This window comes from Bos javanicus, chromosome 1 (assembly GCF_032452875.1).
Source record: "Bos javanicus breed banteng chromosome 1, ARS-OSU_banteng_1.0, whole genome shotgun sequence".
Taxonomy (NCBI): Eukaryota; Metazoa; Chordata; class Mammalia; order Artiodactyla; family Bovidae; genus Bos; species Bos javanicus.
Genome location: NC_083868.1, coordinates 132,291,643 through 132,313,477, shown reverse-complemented (window position 1 = coordinate 132,313,477; position 21,835 = coordinate 132,291,643). Strand labels below are relative to the sequence as shown.

The 21,835-nt window shown below is 42.2% G+C and overlaps 1 protein-coding gene across 2 annotated transcripts in view; it reads right to left on the bottom strand.

The window, feature by feature from the left end:
• Positions 1 to 6,479, bottom strand: part of STAG1 (STAG1 cohesin complex component) — a 499,240-nt gene extending 492,761 nt beyond the window's left edge. The window contains exon 1 of one of the 2 annotated variants that reach the window (XM_061427678.1): positions 6,390 to 6,479. The gene's annotated coding sequence lies outside the window, so the exon portion shown is untranslated. The remainder of the gene's footprint in view (positions 1 to 6,389) is intronic. The other variant, XM_061427685.1, reaches the window with a different exon arrangement.
• Between the last annotated feature and the right edge of the window lie 15,356 nt (positions 6,480 to 21,835).

Here is a 21,835-nt window from a genome sequence, read left to right as displayed (position 1 = left end):
AGAAAATCTAGAGCTTTGCATATTTAAATTAGAAAACAAGAAATGTCTGAAATCTCTAACCACTTTAAGAAGAAAAGGAAAAGCAAAATACATGGGGGAAAAAAATTATAAACAACAGGAAAAAAATGAGAGAGAAAAGACAAACGGAGAAAACCAGCATTGTTATTTTTGAAAAGATATACAGATAGACCAAGAATTAGACTGGTCAAGAAAAAAAAGAAAGAACACACTAATAACATCAGAAATTAAAGAGAGATAGATACAAATCCTACAAACATCCTAAAGATGACAAGGGAATTGCATAGAAATCAATGTCAACAAACTTCTTTAAAAATACACCAAAATTAACATAAGATGAAACAAAATCTATGTCCAATTAAAAACAAAAAAGAATTTGAACTTACCAAAAGTCTCCCTACAAAAAAAGAAAAAAATTTAAGTCCAAACGGTATCACTGATGAATTCTACCAGTCAAGGAATATTGCAGTAAGTAGAGGGAACACCTCCCATACTTTTGAGTGAAAGTGAAGGTGAAGTCGCTCAGTTGTGTCCGACTCTTTGCGACCCCATAGACGGCTGCCATTTCCTTCTCCAGGGATCTTCCCAACCCAGGGATCGAACCCAGGTCTCCTGCATTGCAGACAGACGCTTTACCGTCTGAGCCACTAGGATACTTTTGAGAGTATCCTAATCCAAATACTGAAACCTGACAAAGACATTACAATCAAAGAAAACTACAAAATAAGATTCCTGATGAAAAAATACCCCCAAATTCTAGCAAAACATTAAATGTAAAAGAGATAATACACTGTGACCAAGTGAGGTTATCCTACAAATCAAGATTATTTTATCATTTGAAAATCACCACTGGTATTTGAAAAACAGTGGTAGAATGATGAACATTTTGGCTACATTTTGGCTATTGCAAACATTTTTGTTCACATATCCCAGCATACAAGAATTTCTCTCATTAGGAATAAAAAGACAAAAACATAATTACTAGGTTAACGTACATGTATTCTACCGCTACAAAAGTCACTTTCTTTTACAAAATGACTATGTCCCTCCAAAAGTGGTAGGCTAATTTCTCCACATTCTCACCAACACTTGATATCATCAGAATTTTTAGTATTTGCCAATCTGATAGAAGTGAAATGATTTCTTATGGTTTGGTTTCACTTCGCACTCTCCCAATTAACAATGAGATTATAATTCAGCCAAGTGAAAGGGTTGCTATAAATCACATAAGTGAGCTGCAACCAGCATTCTTAGTTTCAAAAATATATACAATATATCAGCATGTACTGCATAAAAGTTAAGTGTTATTTCCGTAGTGTGTGTTTGCACTGGGTCACAACATTAAATGTTTTTGTAACTCTGTCTTCCAATAAGTTAAAAGCCATCTATAGAGCTGTTTGGAGAAGGCAATGGCACCCCACTCCAGTACTCTTGCCTGGACAAATCCCATGGACGGAGGAGCCTGGTGGGCTGCAGTCCATGGGGTCGTTAAGAGTCAGACACGACTGAGCAACTTCACTTTCACTTTTCACTTTCATGCATTGGAGGAGGAAATGGCAACCCACTCCAGTGTTCTTGCCTGGAGAATCCCAGGGACGGGGTAGCCTGGTGGGCTGCCGTCTCTGGGGTCGCACAGAGTCGGACACGACTGAAGTGACTTAGCAGCAGAGCTGTTTAACTGCAGCAAAACTCTATAGAGAAATTTGAAGGACTAACTGGTGCATCATTTAGGCTCACAGCACAAAGGAATGTATCCTATAAAGAAGGTAGGACTGACTATCCTTTAAGCACTAACTGGCAAGAACACAGAAAAGGAAAGGGAAGAAACTTGAAAGAAGCAATAAGGTGTGAATTAGTACACAGAGAAAAGATTCTATAAAACCAACTGGCCTATGACCTACTTAAAGCTCAATTAAATAGAATCTCATTTGTCAAAAACAAGGTTTCTCTCAGCACTAAAACTCAGGAAGTTGGGATCCTGTCCTCTTGACTACCAAACTGATCCCTTCTCCTCTGTAGACACATCCTTATTTCCACCTCAAGAATCATCTTTCCTAGGCTTATGCAAGAGCATCCTTTTAATTCTCTGCTTCCTTCTTTTCCCTACAGTATCACAGTAGCAAGGATCCTATAAATTCTAGAGACATATTTTAATTCAGCTAACAAAGATCTACCAAGCCCTTACTTTATCACCTCTCTATTAAGAAATTTAGCTGTATCTCCTGAACAATTTTAACTCCTGGTTATAGTCTCTAAATCTTATTCTTAACTAAATTGCCTTCTTTTGAAGATATTTTGCTTCTTAGACTGTGAAACCTCCAATATACCATGACCAATTTTTGCTCCCCTCTTTGTCCACCAGTTGACCTAGGTTCGATTCCTGGGTAGGGAAGATCCCCTGGAGAAGGAAACGGCAACCCACTCCAGTATTCAAGCCTGGAGAATTCCATGGAGAGAGGCTATAGTCCGTGGGGTTGCAAAGAGTAGGACATGGTTGAACAACTAACACTTTTCAATATCTATACTCCATTTTAAATAATTATTCTTTTTCACAATTCTCTCTTCAAAAGTAACTGGACCAACCATACCACAGCAACTGTCTGATGTAATAAGTTTATAAATCTACCTGCCACTTAATAGGAGGGTGATCTTAGTCATTTATATTTCTTAACTTCCCTGAGATTCAATCACATTCCTAAAATGAGTAAAACAATAGGTATCAAGCAATGATGAGAACTGCATAATCTCCACTGTCCTTTTTTTGCCTTTCTACTTAACTTTTTAATTTTTAATTTCTTTTATATACAATAAAATATTTTTATAGAGGCAGGCACTTCAACTGAGGTACCAGGAAATACAAAGAGGAAAAAGCATAAAGACAAAACAAGTATGAGTAAACTTATCAAGTGGGGTTACTGCTTTGCCTAAGTGGTCTTCTTGTACATAAAGATTCTAAATTGTAAAGATACTTCTGTCCCGTGGCAAGCAAAATTCTAACAAACCACAGTGACTCACCCTCATAAGCAACCCTCCAGTATGGGAGAGACCTGTAATTATAATGGGGTATCACTCCTGTGATTGCTATATGGCAAAAAGATTTTTGCATATGTACTTAAGGTCCCTAATCAGTTGAGTTCATCAAAAAGATCATCCTGAGTAGGTCTGATCTAATTAGATCAGCTTTAAAAAGGAGTCTCCTAAGGGAGTCCAGAGGACAAAGACAGAGGAAGCCAGAGCAACTTACTCTTGCTTGCCTGGATGAAAGCAAAAAGTCATGACGTGAAAATGCCTATATGACATGTGGTAAGGAAGTGAGAAAGCCCTGCCAACAGCTAGAAAGAAGATGGTGAGTCCAGTCATACAGCCACAAGGAAATTCTGCCAACAAGTAGTGAGCATGGAAGGTCCTAAGTCTCAAATGAGAACTGAGCCAGCACGCCCAACATCTTGATTTTAGCCAGGTGAGATGTTGAACAGAAAGCCCCGCTACAAAGTACCCAGATTTCTCACCTATATAAACTGTGAGATAATAAATAGGTGTTGTTGAAGCTGCTAAATGTACTCTGCATTTAACTTATATGCAGAGTACATCAGGAGGAACGCTGGGCTGGATGAAGCACAAGCTGGAATCAAAATTGCCCGGAGAAATATCAATAACCTCAGATATGCAGATGACACCACCCTTATGGCAGACAGTGAAGAACTAAAGAGCCTCCTGATGAAAGTGAAAGAGGAGAGTGAAAAAGTTGGCTTAAAGCTCAACATTCAGAAAATTAAGATCATGGCATCTGGCCCCAACACTTCATGACAAAAAGATGGGGAGACAGTGGAAACAGTGGCTGACTTTATTTTTCTGAGCTCCAAAACCACTGCAGATGGTGATTGCAGCCATGAAATTAAAAGACGCTTATTCCTTGGAAGGAAAATTATGACCAACCTAGACAGCATATTAAAAAGTCGAGACATTACTGTCAACAAAGGTTCATCTAGTCAAGGCTATGGTTTTTCCAGTAGTCGTGTATGGATGTCAGAGTTGGACTATAAAGAAAGCAGAACACCGAAGAACTGATGCTTTTGAACTGTGGTGTTGGAGAAGATTCTTGAGAGTCCCTTGGACTGGAAGGAGATCCAACCAGTCCATCCTAAAGGAGATCAGTCCCGAGTGTTCATTGGAAGGACTGATGTTGAAGCTGAAATTCTAATACTTTGGCCACCTGATGCAAAGAGCTGACTCACTGGAAAAGACCCTGATGCTGGGAAAGATTGAGGGCAGGAGGAGAAGGGGACGACAGAGGATGAGATGGTTGGATGGCATCACGGACTCAATGGACATGAGCTTGAGTGAACTCCGGGAGTTGGTGATGGACAGGGAGGCCTGGCGTCCTGCGGTTCATGGGGTCGCAAAAGTCGGACACAACTGAGCAACTGAAGTGAAGCTACTAAATGTGTGGTACCTCGCTATACATTAAAATATATATATACAAGCCAAAAATTTTTATTTTAGTGATAAGGAAAGTAAGGCTCAAAGAGCGACACCACAAAGATCAAACACCTAGGAAAAGTTTAAAATAACTTCAGTCCTGGGCTCTCTTCCTACCACAGCCCCCTTAAGGCTTTAAGAAAGTTATTCAAATCAACAGTATTTGTATACTGTGTTCAAAGGAAGCAATTCCAGCAACATTTTCCATATGGAAAATAACAATTTTCCACATTTCACATATATTTAAATACCCCTAAGTTTTGCCAGAATATCAAAACTGAAGTGGATATTGAGGAATTTCCAATCAAAGTAGCTTGGTTGTTAAAATGACCATTGATAGACCACCGGAGTAAACTTAATGTACGTTTTTAAATATAACGAAAAAATTGTAGCAAAACTCCTGTCGGTTCTTCTAGTACTTTATTTAGATAGCAAACTACTTGTGTTATAACTATTCTCAAAATCTGAAAGCAAGTAAACAACCTTCCCGAACTTTTCGCTATTTCCTCCCTGGAGCAAATTTTTTTAGCCCGAATTTTTCGTACAGTATAAATATGAGTACAAGGTACACTATTCAATACAATACACAAGTTGTTTTTATTTTCACTGTTCTGAATCTTTATTTTCCTAAGTGTTTCACCATCAGAATTTGCAATTTTCTGAAAAAGACACATGAAAATCTAAAAGATGGAGTCAAATACCACGTAAGTCACAAATCACACAACTTTCTTTATGCCATGTCAAATACTTTCATAAACACTACGTTCGCGAAGAGATGAAAGAAAAAAAAACTCCTCTCTAGTCACAATCACGAAAATAAACTATACACATCATCTTAACATCGACGAACAGCAAATAATTCGCTATCGTCGCATACAAACAGCATTGGTTTGAATCTATAAGTGCCCAAAACCATCCCCTGCTTTACACTCCCGGGGCACGATTCTCTGCAATATGAAGAGAATCGGTAACATTTCAAATGTAGGTAGAAGAGGTGACGTGACAATCCTAAAACCTGAAAATTTCTTAGTCCCCATAGCACACAAGAAGCACCCAGTTTGGACTCTCCAATTGAGGCCCAGGTTCAACTCCAAGCACTCCCGTTTCCTAGCTCTTCACCCCGCCCCCACCCCGAGAAAGGAGGGAAAACAACTTTTATTGGCCTCGTCTCCCGGGGGGCTGGAAAACTAGCGGGGCAGTGCTCCGGCCTGCACACGTTTCACAAGGAGGCCTCCGTCGGGGGCGGGGAGGGCAGATAGCGGGAAAGCCCGGCTTTGACGTCCCCTCTGCCCCAGGCGCCAGCCCCCCGCTCCTCCCCACTGAGAAGAGGCCTGGGCCGGTCGCCTCGCCGAGCGACCCCCAGGCCCCTCAGCCGAGGCGAGCTCGTTGTCATGTGACGACGCCGCCGCCGCTAAAACACCGCAGAAACGCAGGGCGGCGGATGGCATTCGCACCAGCCCGCCTCGGCCCGGCCCCGCCGGGCGCGGGCGAGTCCCGAGAGTCCGGGCGGGGGGGCGGAGGGCGGGCTTGGCGGCGGGCCCGAGCGCGCCACAAAGGCTTCCGCGCCCGTCGCCGTAGTGCCCGAGCGGGCGGGGGCACAATTTTCGGGGCCCGCGGGAGGGGTGCGGAGCGACTAGGGTTCCGGGGTACCCGCCGCGCCCACAGCCGTCGCCACTGGCGCCCGGACGGCCGGAGACCGCCGCGCCCCGCACAGGCCTGCGCGGCCTCCCTCCCCCGCGCGGGGCCCGCGCCCGGCCCGCCCGCTCTCCGCTCGCGCTCTCTCGCTCTCGCCCGGCCTCCATCTTGGATCGGCGCTTCCAGCCCCCGCGCCGCTGCCGCCGCATTCCCCCTCTTTCCCGCCCCCCGCCGCCGTCGCCGCCGCCCGCGCTCACCTCAGCTGCCCATCCGGGCACCGCCGGCCGTCGACCTAGTTTCCCCCCAAAAGTCTCCGGTGTGTTATTCCCGATGTGGGGGGGTTGTTACGGGGTGGTCGCCGGGGGTTCGGGAGCGGGGGCCGCGCCTTCAACGGAGCTGCAATCCTAACCCGCCATCTGGTGGCATTTTCCACACGCCAATGGCGCCGCTGCAGACTTGGGTCCGGACCGCCCTCTGCTGGCCGCGGTGCTTACTGCCTCGCTGACGGGACGGGCCTGCCCGGAAAGGGGAGGGAGCTGAGGCGCGAGCTGGGGGCCGCGGCGGGGACGCGCGCGAACGCTTTCCTGTGGGGATTGCGCGCACGCGCACCAGCGGGGCGGGAAACGTGGCCTCTGCGTGGCGGCCCGGCCCCCGCACGGAGCGCTGGCCCAGCTCAGCCAATCGCAAGCGGCGGATACCTCTCCGTGAGGGGGCTGTGGAGGTTCGTGGGCCGCCCGAGGCGGGCGGAAGGATGGCGGCAGTGGCGCCTGCGCGCCCCGCTAGCTGAGTTGCCGCCCGCCATTTTTGGAGCTTTTCCGAGACCTAGGAGGGAAACCCGCCCCTGGCCCCTTCACCGCGGCCCCTCCCCAGGTCGCGGGACTAGCGCAGCCCCGCCCGGTCCAGCTGCCCCCATCCCCCGCCTCTGCAGAAAAGCGCTCTGCAGAAAAGCGGAAGGGTGGCAGCGCTAAACCACGCTCCCGCCTCTCCTGGTGTCAACCAGGGCCTCAGAGCTTAGCATTGTACGAGCGATTTATTGTCTACGGTTGACGAGGTGCTTTCCCGGGCGAGGGTGAAAAGGTTTTGAGAGCTGTTTGGGACCTCCCTCGCCGTGCATCTAGACGCAACACTGCGCGCCCCAGGCCGATTGGCGTCGTCACTGCCTCTAAAGCAGATCCTTTCCGTGGTGCCGGCTTTGCATAAGGCGGCAGCATTGGCTAGTTAGTGAGAAAAGAATGTAAGTAGATTGAGAAAATACAGCCTCCGCTTTGGAATCAGATTTCTCCTTCCACAGCCTAAGACTATTCTCAGTAGCTCTGAAATGGACGGGAGAATCCTAGCCGTTTAGCTGCCAAAAGGGAAACAATTGACTAGCGTGAGATCATGCCCAAAATATGCCTTTGAATGTCGCCTTTTCCCTACTCTACCCCCTGCCTCTGCCTGATCGTGGCTCCTACCTTTCACCCACTCAAAACTTTCAATACAGAAGTGAATCCTTAATCTCCCAGGTCATCAGCCCCATTTATGACTAAATTCTCTTGTTACTGTAGCCAGCCAGCTCTATTTCTGTATTGCCTTAGAATCGCTCGACTCCTTTATAGTCTTAAGGGTCAGTCTCCAATAAATTATCCCAATTTCTGATTTCTCTCTCAAAGGTCATACTGTGTGGTTTTTCACTGGAGAAAGCCCCAGTTCTACCTGGTTGGCTATGAAGTCGTGACTGCACTCCCACTTTATATATATGTATGTATATATATATATATATATATAAACTCATCTTTGGATGAATTCCTATCGTATTCTCTACAAACTGTTTCTCATTTTCCTTGTTAAGGTGCCAATCCCAATCCATACTAATAGATAAAATCTTCTGATTAACAGGGATCAGAGCCATGAAATTCCAGTTTAATATTCTCTCCATCTTAAAATATTGTTGACACGCCGTGTTCATGACCTTTCAAATTCTCACCAAATTGACTCATTCTCCCCCTCTCCTTCTCCCCCAGATCAGTGCTTCTTCCAGGACTACCTATGTCGTTCATTCCTATTTCCTCCTTCCACCTCTACTTTCCTAGGACCTTATATCTTCAGTATCTTAGCCGTTGGCTTCTATTTTTCAACAGTTTCCAAGGGCTTTTTAAAAATTTGTACTACTACCGCCTGTTACTGTAATATCAACCTTCTTTTCACTGTCTCCTGCTTTCACTTCCACCTTATTCCTTACCTTTTATCAATCTAACCCATAATGGCAAACTGAATTTACACTTTATAAAGTGCTCAAGTTCTAACCATGCTCAAGCTTCAACCATTTTCTCATCCTCTTTTTCTTGGCACACGCAATCCTTATCCCCTTCTTGAAACCCTGTCCCCACCGCCCCCCCCCCACCCCCGCCCCCACCCTTTTTAAGACAATTCCTGGGATTAGTCTACCTGGTTTTCTGGTCTTTGTATTCCTTTGCTAGTGCCTCCTCTTTCTTCCAACCCGTAGGTCAACTCTTAGCTCTCTGTGGTGTTCTCTACTACATTATTGCCCTTCAAAAATCTCTTTAAATTACTATCTGTTCCTGATTTTCCCTTAGCATTCCTCATATTCAGCTTTCTTGACAGGAAGCTCCAGTGCAAAATTCAACATTTAAAATAATACATCTTTCTTACTCAAGTTTCTGATTCCTCTTAGTAGCTTTGTAATATCAGGTACATTCAACTTTTAACTATTTGATAAGATAAAGTAAAAGCAGTTCAGTCATCTGACCCCATGGACTGTAGTCCATGGAATTCTCCAGGCCAGAATACTGGAGTGGGTACCCTTTCCCTTTTCCAGGGGATCTTCCCAACCCAAGGATGGAACCCGGGTCTCCCGCATTGCAAGCGGATTGTTTACCAGCTGAGCCACAAGGGAACCCCAAGAATACTGGAGTGGGTAGCCTATCCCTCTTCTCCAGCAGATCTTCCCAACCCAGGAGTCAGACTGGGGTCTCCTTCATTGCTGGCGGATTCTTCACCAACTGAGCTATCAGAGAAGCCCAAGATAAAGTAGAAAGTTTAAGTTCAGTCGCTTAGTCATGTCTGACTCTTTGCAACCCCATGAATTGTAGCCTCCTCCGTCCATGGGATTTTCCAGGCAAGAGTACTGGAGTGGGTTGCCATTTCCTTCTCCAAAGGATCTTCCCAACCCAGGGATCGAAACTGCGTCTCCCACATTGTAGGCAGACGTTTTACCGTCTGAGCCACCAGAGAAGTCTATAGGGCCTACAACAAGTTGACTGTTGCAGAGCCATATGTTTCCCAGGAGCCTCTGCTTTCATGAAATTCTTAACCAAGAGTCCAAAGACCTCGGCAACGGTTTTCAAACACCACAATTTTTATTAACAGCTTCAAGTTAGAGGTATGAACAAAAATGTCAAAAAGAATACCTGGAACTAGTGTGGATAGAGCTAAGGATTCTTAAGTATTATTTGGGGTAGGGAGTAAAGTATCAATAGAACAAATATTTGACCTGAAATGAGACCTGACCCACTTTGAAGATTCAGGTTGATAGGTTAGTTGTCTAAAGAGGAAGCACATGCCTATTAGACTTTTGTTTCAACTCAATCTCTTAGCCAATCTGGTCCAAAAGTATATAAACATAAAATACTAAATTTGAAAGTTTTATTACTATAAATTTTTAATTACATTACAGAATTACATGTAAATGTAATATAAATGCTTCACAGAATAAATTGTTAACATTTATTACCCAACAACGTGAAGAACTTTGCCTTATAAAAAGCTAACTTGTGGCTATTTAGATGGCAGAACTCCTTCTAAATTTTGACTGAACTTACATCTTTTTCCCTTCTGGGTAATTTTAGCATGAAGAAGATTTCAAAGTTATTCCGTTGACCTTAGAATCCTGCTTAAAGTAAAAGACATTCAGCCAACTTGCTTCATGACAGTAATGATTGCATTCCTTTCACAGAAGCCTTTTTTTTTTTAATGACTTTCTTTTAGAGCACTGTTAGGTTCACAACAAAATTGAGCGTGCACACATGTATAGCTTCCCCTGTAATCAACATCATTCACCAGAATGATACAGTTGTTACTGAGGATAAACCTATATTGACATATTATAATCACTCAAAGTCCACAGGCAATTCCCTAGGGTTCACTCTTAGTATTGTACTTTCTATGAGTTTAGACAAATGTGTAGTGACATACGTCCATCATTATAATAGTTTTTTCATTGCCCTAAAAATCCTCCACACTCTGTATTCATCCCTCCTCCTCCCTCATCCCTGGAAATCACTAATTTTTATTGTCATATGGATAGGTAGCCTTTTCAGTGGCTTTTCTCACATTGTAATATGCATTTTAGCCATTTCCATGCCTCTTCCATGTCTTTTGATGGTTTAATGGCTCATTTCTTTTTAGAGAATAATTCATTGTCCAGATATACCACAGTCTTATTTATTCATTCATTCACACACACGTAACTGGGACCTGTTGTTTGCTTCCAAGTTTTGGCAATTATGAATAAAGTTCCTGTGGACTTCCCCAGTGGCTAAGTGGTAAAGACTCTACCTGCCAAAGCAGGAGATGCATGTTCAATTCCTGGGTCAGAAAGATCCCCTGGAGAAGGAAATGACAACTCACTCCAGTATTCTTGCCTGAGAAATCCCATGGACAGAGGAGCCTGGTGGGCTACAGTCCATGGGTCGCAAAGAATCGGGCACAAATGAGTCACTAAACAACAACAACAAACATTCCTATATAGGTCTTTGTGCAGACATAAGTTTTCAACTCCTCTGAGTAAATACCAAGGAGTGTGATTGCTGGATCATATGGTAAGAGTCTCTTTAGTTTTGTAAGACACTGCTAAACTGTCTTCCGAAGTGGCAGTACTATTTTGCACCCCCACCAGCAATGTAAGAGAGTTGCTGTTGCTCCATATCCTCATCAGCATTTGGTGCTGAAAGTGTTCCAGATTCTGGCCATTCTAATCAGCATGTTATGATATCTCATTGTTGCTTTAATTTGCACTTCTCTGACGGCACATTATGTAGACCACCTTTTCGTGTGCATGTTTGCCATTGTGTATCTGGTGACATGTCTATTAAGGTCTTTGGCTCATTTTTAAATTGGGTTGTTTGTTTTCTTATAGCTGAGTTTTAAGAGTTATTTGTACAACAGTCTTTTATCAGATATGTCTTTTGCAAATATTTTTTCCCAGTATGTGGCTTGCCTTCTGACTCTCTTGGCATTGTCTTTTCCAGGGCAGAAGTTTTTAATTTTATGAAAGTCCAGCTTATCAATTATTTCTTTCATGGATTGTGTCTTTAGAGTTGGGTAATACATAAAAAGGTATCACCCTACCTATGGTCATTTAGATTTTCTCCTAAATTATCATCTAGGAGTTTCATAGTCTTGCATTTTACGTTTAGGTCTATGATCCATTTTGAGTTAATTTTTATGAAGGATCTAAGACCTGTGTCTAGATTCTTCTTTGGGGGGGATGTGGGTATGCAGTTCTTCTAGCAACATTTATTGAAAAAACTATCTTTACTCCACTATATTACCTTTACTCCTGTGTCAAAGATCAGTTGATTATATTTATAGGAGTCTACTTCTGGGCTCTCTGTTCTCTTCCATTGATCTATTTGTCTATTCTTTCATGAGTACCACAGCTATCTTGATTACTGTACCTTAATATTTAAGTCTTGAAGTCAGGTACCATTAGTCCTGGTACCTTTGTTCCTCTCCTTCAATATTATGCTGGCTATTCTGGGTCTTTTGCCTCTCGATATAAACTTCAGAATCAATTTGTTGATATTCATAAAATAACTTGCTGGGATTTTCATTTGTATTGCATTGAATCTAAGATCAATTTGGGAAGAACTGAGGTCTTGATGATACTGAGTCTTTCTAGCCATCTCTTCATTTATTTCGTTCTTTTCTGATTGTGTTTATCAGAATTTTATAGTTTTCCTCATATAGATCTTGTAAGAAAAACTGTTTGAAGTAACATTTTATTCATAATTCTCCCCTTTCCCATACCTTATAATAGAGTTCCAGACACACCTCTTGATATTTAGACTAAAGAAAAGTCTTCTGATCATACTTCATTTTGACTGCCTCGACAAACCACATGGATATCTGTAACACAGTATTTTAGGGATCATGACCACTGTCTCAATTTACTCTTCCCAAATCAAGTATTCTTCCTTTGCATTTTTCACTTGCCTACAGGATATTTCCTGTTGTTTATCAGCTAGACTTTTGCAAAAATCATAAATGGTTTTCCCATCTTTTCTACTCTTGCAATTAAGGTGTGCTGCCAACTGGTGGCAGTAATGTGCCATAGTGGCCTACCTATCAAATTAAACTGTGACTTTTTCCATTCCATTTTTTAAAACATTTTAATTTATTTATTTTTAATTGAAGGACAATTGCCTTACAATATTGTATTGGTTTCTGCCATACATCAGTATGAATCAGCCATAGGTATACATATATCCCCTCCCTCTGGAACCTCCCTCCTACCTCCCACCTCATCTCACCCCTCTTTTTTCCCAACTCCTTCTAAACATGAAAAATCAATTCTGTCCCAAGACCAGAAGTCCTCCCCTTTCAGAATCAGTAAAACTGGATTCAGGAAAAACTCTGTCCCCCCAAAAAATGAGGAAAAGAACTACTCAGACACTTTAAAAAAGAAAGCAGAGTGCTGGAGCTAGTAATGGTAGAATTAAGGACTCTTAAATGTCATTTGGGCTTCTGTGGTATCTCAGATAGTAAAGAATCTGCCTGTAATGCAGCAGACCTGAGTTTGATCCCTGAGTTGAGAAAACCCCCTGGAGAAGGGAATGACTATCCACTCCAGTATTCTTGCCTGGAGAATCCCATGGATAGAGTAACCTGGCAGGCTACAAATCCATGGGGTCGCAAAGAGTCAGACACGACTGAGAAACTAAGTAAATATCATTTAGGGTAAAGAGTAAAGTATCAGTAGAACAGCCATTTGCTTAGTCCAAGTATCTTGGTGTCCTTGGAATTTCATTTTAAAAATTCTGAAAGGAGGCCTGACATATTTCAGGGAGTCAACTTTGATAAAGGTAGATGTCTAAACTATTGTTTCCATATAAACAGAGCAACCAGTCTCTAATGTTTTTTTCAATCAAAGAAGTGCACAAATGGCAACAAATGAAACAAATTATACTGTAACAAACTGCACAAAAGAATTTGTGATGAAAAGCAACAAATCTCATGCTAATCGTTTCTACCTCTATGCCTATTCACCAGGGACAACCTATTTTACATGTTTTTGTTTGTGATTACTTCAGTATTTCTAAATATTCTCATATCAGTTTTAGACAGTATCTAAGGACACGCTCATAGAAGATGAGGATTGTGTTAACAACCAGTCTTCTGATACTTCAGTTCAGTCGCTCAGTCGTGTCTGACTCTTTGCGACCCCATGAATCGCAGCACGCCAGGCCTCCCTGTCCATCACCAACTCCCTGAGTCCACCCAAACCCATGTCCATCGAGTCAGTGATGCCATCCAACCATCTCATCCTCTGTCGTCCCCTTCTCCTCCTGCACTCAATCTTTCCCAGAATCAGGATCTTTTCAAATGAGTCAGCTCTTCGCATTAGGTGGCCAAAGTATTGGAGTTTCAGCTTCAACATCAGTCCTTCCAGTGAACACCCAGGATTGATCTCCTTTAGGATGGACTGGTTGGATCTCCTTGCAGTCCAAGGGACTCTCAAGAGTCTTCTCCAACACCACAGTTCAAAAGCATCAATTCTTCTGTGCTCAGCTTTCTTTATAAGTTACATTAGTTTCAGCTCTTTTGTTGGTTATCTTTGTAACTTTTAACAGAATACTGTGAAACTCTAGATAATACTTCAACCTACGATAATATTTCAGTTCTAGTGTTAATACCACCATTCTTCCTTCCCACCTTCTACTCACCTCCCTTAAACACAGTCAATATGATTTGTGTTTTGTCTATTAGTTGATTCTAAATTAACAGCCAACTTCCAAGCTATGAAAAGTGCCGGGATTACATTTTCATCTCTAGGCTACCCACTCCAGTATTCTTGGGCTTCCCTTGTGGCTCAGCTGGTAAAGAATCCACCTGCAATGCGGGAGACCTGGGTTGGGAAGATCCCCTGGAGAAAGGAAAGACTACCCACTCCAGTATTCTGGCCTGGAGAATTCCATGGACAGTCCATGGGGTCACAAGGAGTCAGAGCCAACTGAACAACTTTCACTTTCTCTTTCTCTTTAAGACCTCTGTCACAACCACTAGAAAGCCACTCAAAACATGCAGAGCAAGGATCAAATAAATTCTCTCCCCTTATTATCCATTGCCCAAATATACGTGCATCATACTTGGACCATAAGCTGCTCATTTGGCTTTATTGCTTCTAGAGCTTCAAATTGTACTTTTTTTCCTGTATGTTTTACATAGTTTATCTAATCAAGTTTTTCTGTTTTCTCTATCCTTTTACAGAGATGATCTCTTTCTTTTGTCCTCTGGTGATCACACCTGACTGACCTTTGGCCTTCTACCCCTACTTTGCCTAACTGTTCTTAAATTCTACTGTACTGCTAAGAGCCTCCCTTTACTCTGCTCCAAAGTTGGAGCTACTCTTCTAGAATCTTCGTCTATGTTCTTGGTTAATCTTCTTGTTTTTCAGAAGAATATCCTCAATAACTACATATTAAAGAATAGGAAGTAATGCTGTCAATATAACTGAATTTACTTTCCCTTAAAACTCTTAAAGCATTGTCTAGTGTATTCTAGTATTCAGTGATACTGATAAACTGGGTGGAAGTGTGGTCTTACTCTCAATGAATGACTAGTTGCTTAATTTCATCATCACCACCAGAAGCTTACACATGTTTAATTTGCTTTATTTGCTATAAATCATCACTGGATAAAATATTTTATGGAAACACATTCAAATCAATTCCTGTGATTTTTTACTGCATTTTTTAAATATCAAATTTTTTCTTAAAAATAACTTTTTTTGCTGGTTTCCTACTAATTTTGTCAAACTTACATAAGTATTTTCTCAACTATGAGATGAACTAGGATCTAATATTAGTTTTCTATTGCTACTGTAACATTTTGCCGAAAACATGTGGCTTTACAGCAATACAAGTTTATTATCTTACAGTTCTAGAGTCAGAAGCTCTAAATAGTGTCCACAGGACTGAGTTCTTTTGGAGGCTCTAAGTGAAAATCTACTTCCTTGCCTCTAGCTTCTAGAGGTTGCCCACATTCCTTGGCTCATGGCTGCTTCCTTAGATCACTGTTCTCTCCTCTATAATTTGCCCTCCTCTATTACATTGAGAAGAAGAACCTCTTAATATAAATACTACATGCATGTGACCAATTTTAAAAGTTACCTATCTTTTCCCCCTAGCCTCTTAGTTCTTTCAAGAAGCAGCCACTATTACCCAGTTCCAGAAACATTTGGACTTTTTCTTTAATCTTAGTGTTATGACATTTCTAGGGATCAAATTTTAATAAAAAGTTACCAGGACCTTGCAGTTTTTCTGAAACCATGGAAACAATCAATGAATATAAGCGTCTTCTTTCAATGATGTTTAGGTAGATGTGCATTAAGCACTTACTAGTATATATGGCAGATACTTGGTATGTTTTGTTTGTTTTGTTTTGTAGATTTAGTTTTATTTTTTACAGTTATATTGAGGTCTGATTGATATATAATAAGCTGCACATATTTAAAGTATATGATTTACTAATCTGTAACCTATATAAACCTATGGAACCATCACCATAATCAAGATAATATATCCATCAACTCTAAAAGTTGCCTCATATCACTTTGTAATCCATCCCTCTCTGCCTTTATTGGGGTTTCCCTGATAGCTCAGCTGGTAAAGAATCTGCCTGCAATGCAGGAGAACCCAGTTGATTCTTGGGATGGGAAGATCTGCTGGAGAAGGGAAGCAGCTACCCACTCGAGTATTCTGGCCTGGAGAACTGCCTGGACTGTTCAAAGAGCCAAACACGACTGAGTCACTTTCACTTTTTTGGACTTCCCTCCTGACTCAGCCAGTAAGGAGTCTGCCTGCAGTGCAGGACACCCAGGCTCAATCCCTGGGTTGGGAAGATCCTCTAGAGAAGGAAATGGCAACCCACTCCAGTATTCTTGCCTGATAAATCCCATGGACAGAGGAGCCTTGCAGGCTATAGTCCATGGGATCACAAAGAGTTGGACATGACTGAGTGACTTCACCTCTCTCCTCTCTCTCTGCCTTTATTCATCCATTCAGGCAACTACTGGTCTGCTTTCTGTCACCATAGATTAACTTCATTTTCCAGAATTTTATATAAACTGAATAATATATTGAAAGGGAAAATGTTAGTTGCTCAGTCATGTGTGATTCTTTGTGAGCCTATGGATTTGTAGCCTGCCAGGCTACCCTGTCCATGGGATTCTCCAGGCAAGAATACTGGAGTGGATAGTCATTCCCTTCTCTGGGTGATCTTCCTGACCCAGGGATTGTACCCGGGTCTCCTGCATTGCAAGCAGGCTCTTTACCATCTGAGCCACCAGGGAAGCCCTGAATAATCTATTAAGTTCAGTTCAGTTCAGTCGCTCAGTCTTGTCCAACTCTTTGCGACCCCATGAGTCGCAGCACGCCAGGCTTCCCTATCCATCACCAACTCCCAGAGTTCACTCAGACTCACATCCATCGAGTCAGTGATGCCATCCAGCCATCTCATCCTCTGTCATCCCCTTCTCCTCCTGCTCCCAATCCCTCTCAGCATCAGAGTCTTTTCCAATGAGTCAACTCTTCGCATGAGGTGGCAAAGTACTGGAGTTTCAGCTTTAGCATCATTCCTTCCAAAGAAATCCCAGGGCTGATCTCCTTCAGAATGGACTGGTTGGATCTCCTTGCAGTCCAAGGGACTCTCAAGAGTCTTCTCCAATACCACAGTTCAAAAGCATCAATTCTTTGGTGTTCAGCCTTCTTCACAGTCCAACTCTCACATCCATACATGACCACAGGAAAAACCATAGCCTTAACTAGACGGACCTTTGTTGGCAAAGTAATGTCTCTGCTTTTGAATATGCTATCTAGGTTGGACATAACTTTCCTTCCAAGGAGTAAGCGTCTTTTAATTTCATGGCTGAAATCACCATCTGCAGTGATTTTGGAGCCCAGAAAAATAAAGTCTGACACTATTTCCACTGTTTCCCCATCTATTTCCCATGAAGTGATGGGACCAGATGCCATGATCTTCGTTTTCTGAATGTTGAGCTTTAAGCCTGCTTTTTCACTCTCCTCTTTCACTTTCATCAAGAGGCTTTTGAGTTCCTCTTCACTTTCTGCCATAAGGGTGGTGTCATCTGCATATCTGAGGTTATTGATATTTCTCCCGGCAATCTTGATTCCAGCTTGTGCTTCTTCCAGCCCAGCATTTCTCATGATGTACTCTGCATATAAGTTAAATAAACAGGATGACAATATACAGCCTTGATGTACTCCTTTTCCTATTTGGAACCAGTCTGTTGTTCCATGTCCCGTTCTAACTGTTGCTTCCTGACCTGCATATAGATTTCTCAAGAGGCAGGTCAGGTGGTCTGGTATTCCCATCTCTTTCAGAATTTTCCACAGTTTATTGTGATCCACACAGTCAAAGGCTTTGGCATAGTCAATAAAGCAGAAATAGATGTTTTTCTGGAACTCTCTTGCTTTTTCCATGATCCAGCGGATGTTGGCAATTTGACCTCTGGTTCCTCTGCCTTTTCTAAAACCAGGTTGAACATCAGGAAGTTCATGGTTCATGTATTGCTGAAGCCTGGCTTGGAGAATTTTGAGCATAAAAAATTTCTTTACTTGGTACAATTATTTTGAGATTCATCCACATTGTTGTGTATAGAAATTATTTATTCCTCTTTAGCACTGCTGTAGTGTTCCATTATATGATTAGACTACAATATGTCCATTTAACTGCCAATGTATATTTTGTACTTAATTTTTTTCTTATAGTAAATGAACACTGAGACACTGATTATGTTTCACTGGATTTGGTATTTAGTAGGTAGACTAAATCATGAATCACAGATAGCTGAGGAAAGAAGAGAAGCAAAAGGCAAGGGAGAAAGGGAAAGATACAGCCAAGTGAATGCAGAGTTCCAGAGAATGACAGGGAGAGATAAGCCTCTAAAATGGAGAATGAAAAGAAATAGAGGAAAACAACAGAATAAATAGAGTAAAACAATAGAATAGGAAAGAGAGATCTCTTCAAGAAAATTGGAGATATCAAGGGAATATTTCATACAAGGAAGGGCACAATAAAGGTCAGAAGTGGAGAGAACCTAACAGAAGCTGCTGCTAAGTCGCTTCAGTCGTGTCCGACTCTGTGTGACCCCAGAGACGGCAGCCCACCAGGCTTCCCTGTCCCTGGGATTCTCCAGGCAAGAACGCTGGAGTGGGTGCTATTTCCTTCTCCAATGCATGAAAGTGAAAAGTGAAAGTGAAGTCTCTCAGTCATGTCCAACTCTAGCGACCCCATGGACTGCAGCCTACCAGTCTCCTCCATCCATGGGATTTTCCAGCCAAGAGTACTGGAGTGGGGTGCCATTGCAGAAGCAGAAGAGATTAAGAAGAGGTAGCAAGAATACCAGAAGAACTATACAAGAAAAGTTGTAATGACCTGGGTAACTGTGATGGTTTAGTTGCCAGACATCCTGGAGCGTGGAGTCAAAAGGGCCTTAAGAAGCATTTCGATTAACAAAACTAGTGTAGGTGACAAATCTCTAGCTGTGCTATTTCAAATCTTAGAAAATTATGCTGTTAAAGTACTGCACTAAATATGTCAGCAAATTTGGAGAACTCAGCAGTGGCCTGAGCTGAAAACTCAGCAAATTTGGAAAACTCAGAAAGTAGGGAAAACCACTAGACCATTCAGGTGTGACCTAAATCAAATCCTTTAAGATTATACAGTGGAAGTGACAAATAGATTCACAGGATTAGGTCTGATAGACAGAGTGACTGAAGAACTATGGACAGAGGTTCGTGACATTTACAGGAGGCCGTGATCAACACCATCCCCAAGAAAGAGAAATGTAAAAAGGCAAAATGGTTGGCTGTTGAGGCCTTACAAATAGCTGAGAAAAGAAGAGAAGCTAAAGGCAAAAGAGAAAAAGAAAGGTATACCCATCTGAATGTAGAGTTCCAAAGAATAGCAAGGAGAGATAAGAGAGCCTTCCTCAGTGATCAATGCAAAGAAATAGAAGAAAATAATAGAAAGGGAAAGACTAGCAATCTCTTCAAGAAAATTAGAGATGCCAAAGGAACATTTCATGGAAAAATGGGCACAATAAAAGACAGAAATGGTATGGCTCTAACTGAAACAGAAGATATTAAGAGGTGGCAAAAATACACAGAAAAGATACAAAAAAGATCTTTCTTCATGACCCAGATAACCACAATGGTGTGATCACTCACCTAGAGCCAGACATCCTGGAATGCGAAGTCAAGTGGGCCTTAGGAAGCATCACTATGAACAAACCTAGTGGAGGTGATGGACTATTGAACTATTTCAAATCCTAAAAGATGATGCTGTGAAAGTGCTGCACTCAATATGCCAGCAAATTTGAAAAACTTAGCAGTGGCTCCAGGACTGGAAAAGGTCAGTTTTCATTCCAGTCTCAAAGAAAGGCAATGCCAAAGAATGTTCAGACTACTGCACAATTGTGCTCATCTCACACACTAGCAAAGTAATGCTCAAAATTCTCAAAGCAAGGCTTCAACAGTACATGAACTGTGAACTTCCAGATGTTCAAGCTGGATTTAGAAAATGCAGAGGAACCAAAGATCAACTTGCAAATATCCACTGGATCATAGAAAAAGCAAGAGAGTTACAGGAAAACATCTACATTTGCTTTATTGACTATGCCAAAGCCTTTGACTGTGTGGATCACAACAAACTGGGAAATTCTTCAAAGGATAGGAATACCAGACCACCTGACCTGCCTCCTGAGAAATCTGTATGCAGGTCAAGAAGCAACAGTTCAAACTGGACATGGAACAACAGCCTGGTTCCAAATTGGGAAAGGAGTACATCAAGGCTGTATATTGTCACCCAGCTTATTTAACTTATATGCAGAGTACATCATGTGAAATGCCAGGCTGGATGAAGCACAAGCTGGAATCAAGAATACTGGGACAAATATCAATAATCTCAGATACGCAGATGACACCACCCTTATGGCAGAAAGCAAGAAGCAACTGAAGAGCCTCTTGATGAAAGTGAAAGAGGAGAGTGAAAAAGCTGGCTTAAAACTAAACATTCAAAAAACTAAGATCATGGCATCCAGTCCCATCACTTCATGGCAAACAGATGGGGAAACAATGGAAACAGTGACAGATTTTATTTTCTTGGACTCCAAAATCACTGCAGATGGTGACTGCAGCCATGAAATTAAAAGACACTTGCTCCTTGGAAGAAAAGCTAGGACAAACCCAGACAGCATATTAAAAAGCAGAGACATTACTTTGTCAACAAAGGTCCATTTAGTCAAAGCTTTGGTTTTTCCAGTAGTCATGTGTGGATGTGAGAGTTGGACTATAAAGAAAGCTGAGTGCCAAAGAATTGATGCTTTTGAATGGTGTTGTTGGAGAAGACTCTTGGGAGTCCCTTAGTCTGCAAAGAGATCCAACCAGTCCATCCTAAAGGAAACCAGTCCTGAATATTCACGGGAAAGACTGATGCTGAAACTGAAACTCCAGACTTTGGCCACCTGATGCAAAGAACTGACTCACTGGAAAAGACCCTGATGCTAGGAAATATTGAGGGCAGGAGGAGAAGGGGATAACAGAGGATGAGGTAGTTGGATGACATCACTGACTCGATGGACATGAATTTGAGCAAGCTCTGGGAGTTGGTGATGGACAGGGAAGCCTGGCATGCTGCAGTCCATGGGGTCTCAAAGAGTTGGACACCTGAACTAAACTGAGTGGTGGCCACAAATTGGAAATGGTCAGTTTCATTCCAATCCCAAAGAAAGGCAATGCCAAGGAATATTCAAACTACTGTACAATTGTGCTCATTTCTCGTTTTGTTTTCAGTCACTCAGTCATGTCCAACTCTTTGCAACCCTATGGACTGCAGCATGCCAGGCTTCCCTGTCCTTTACTATCTCCTGGAGTTTGCTCAAACTCATGTCCATTGAGTTGATGATGCCATCCAACCATCATCCTCTGTCACCCCCTTCCTCCTATGCAAGTAAGGTTGTGCTCAAAATCCTTCAAGCTACACTTCAGCAGTATGTGAACTGACAAAATTCCAGATGTACTCGCTGAGTTTAGAAAAGGCAGAGGAACCAGAGATCAAATTGCTAATATTCGTTGGATCATGGACAAGGCAAGGGAGTTCCAGGAAAATATCTACTTCTGCTTCACTGACTACACTAAAGCCTTTGACTGTGTGTAACTGTCAAATTCTTTAAAAGATGAGTGTACCAGACCACCTTACCTGTCCCCTGAGAAACCTGTATGCAGGTCAAGAAGCAACAGTTAGAACTGGACATGGAACAACTGACTGGTTCCAAATTGGAAAAGGAATACAATAAGGCTGTATGTTGTAACCCTGTTTATTTAACTTATATGCAGAGTATATCATGTGAAATGCCAGGCTGGATGAAGCACAAGCTGGAATCAAGATTTCCAGGAGAAAT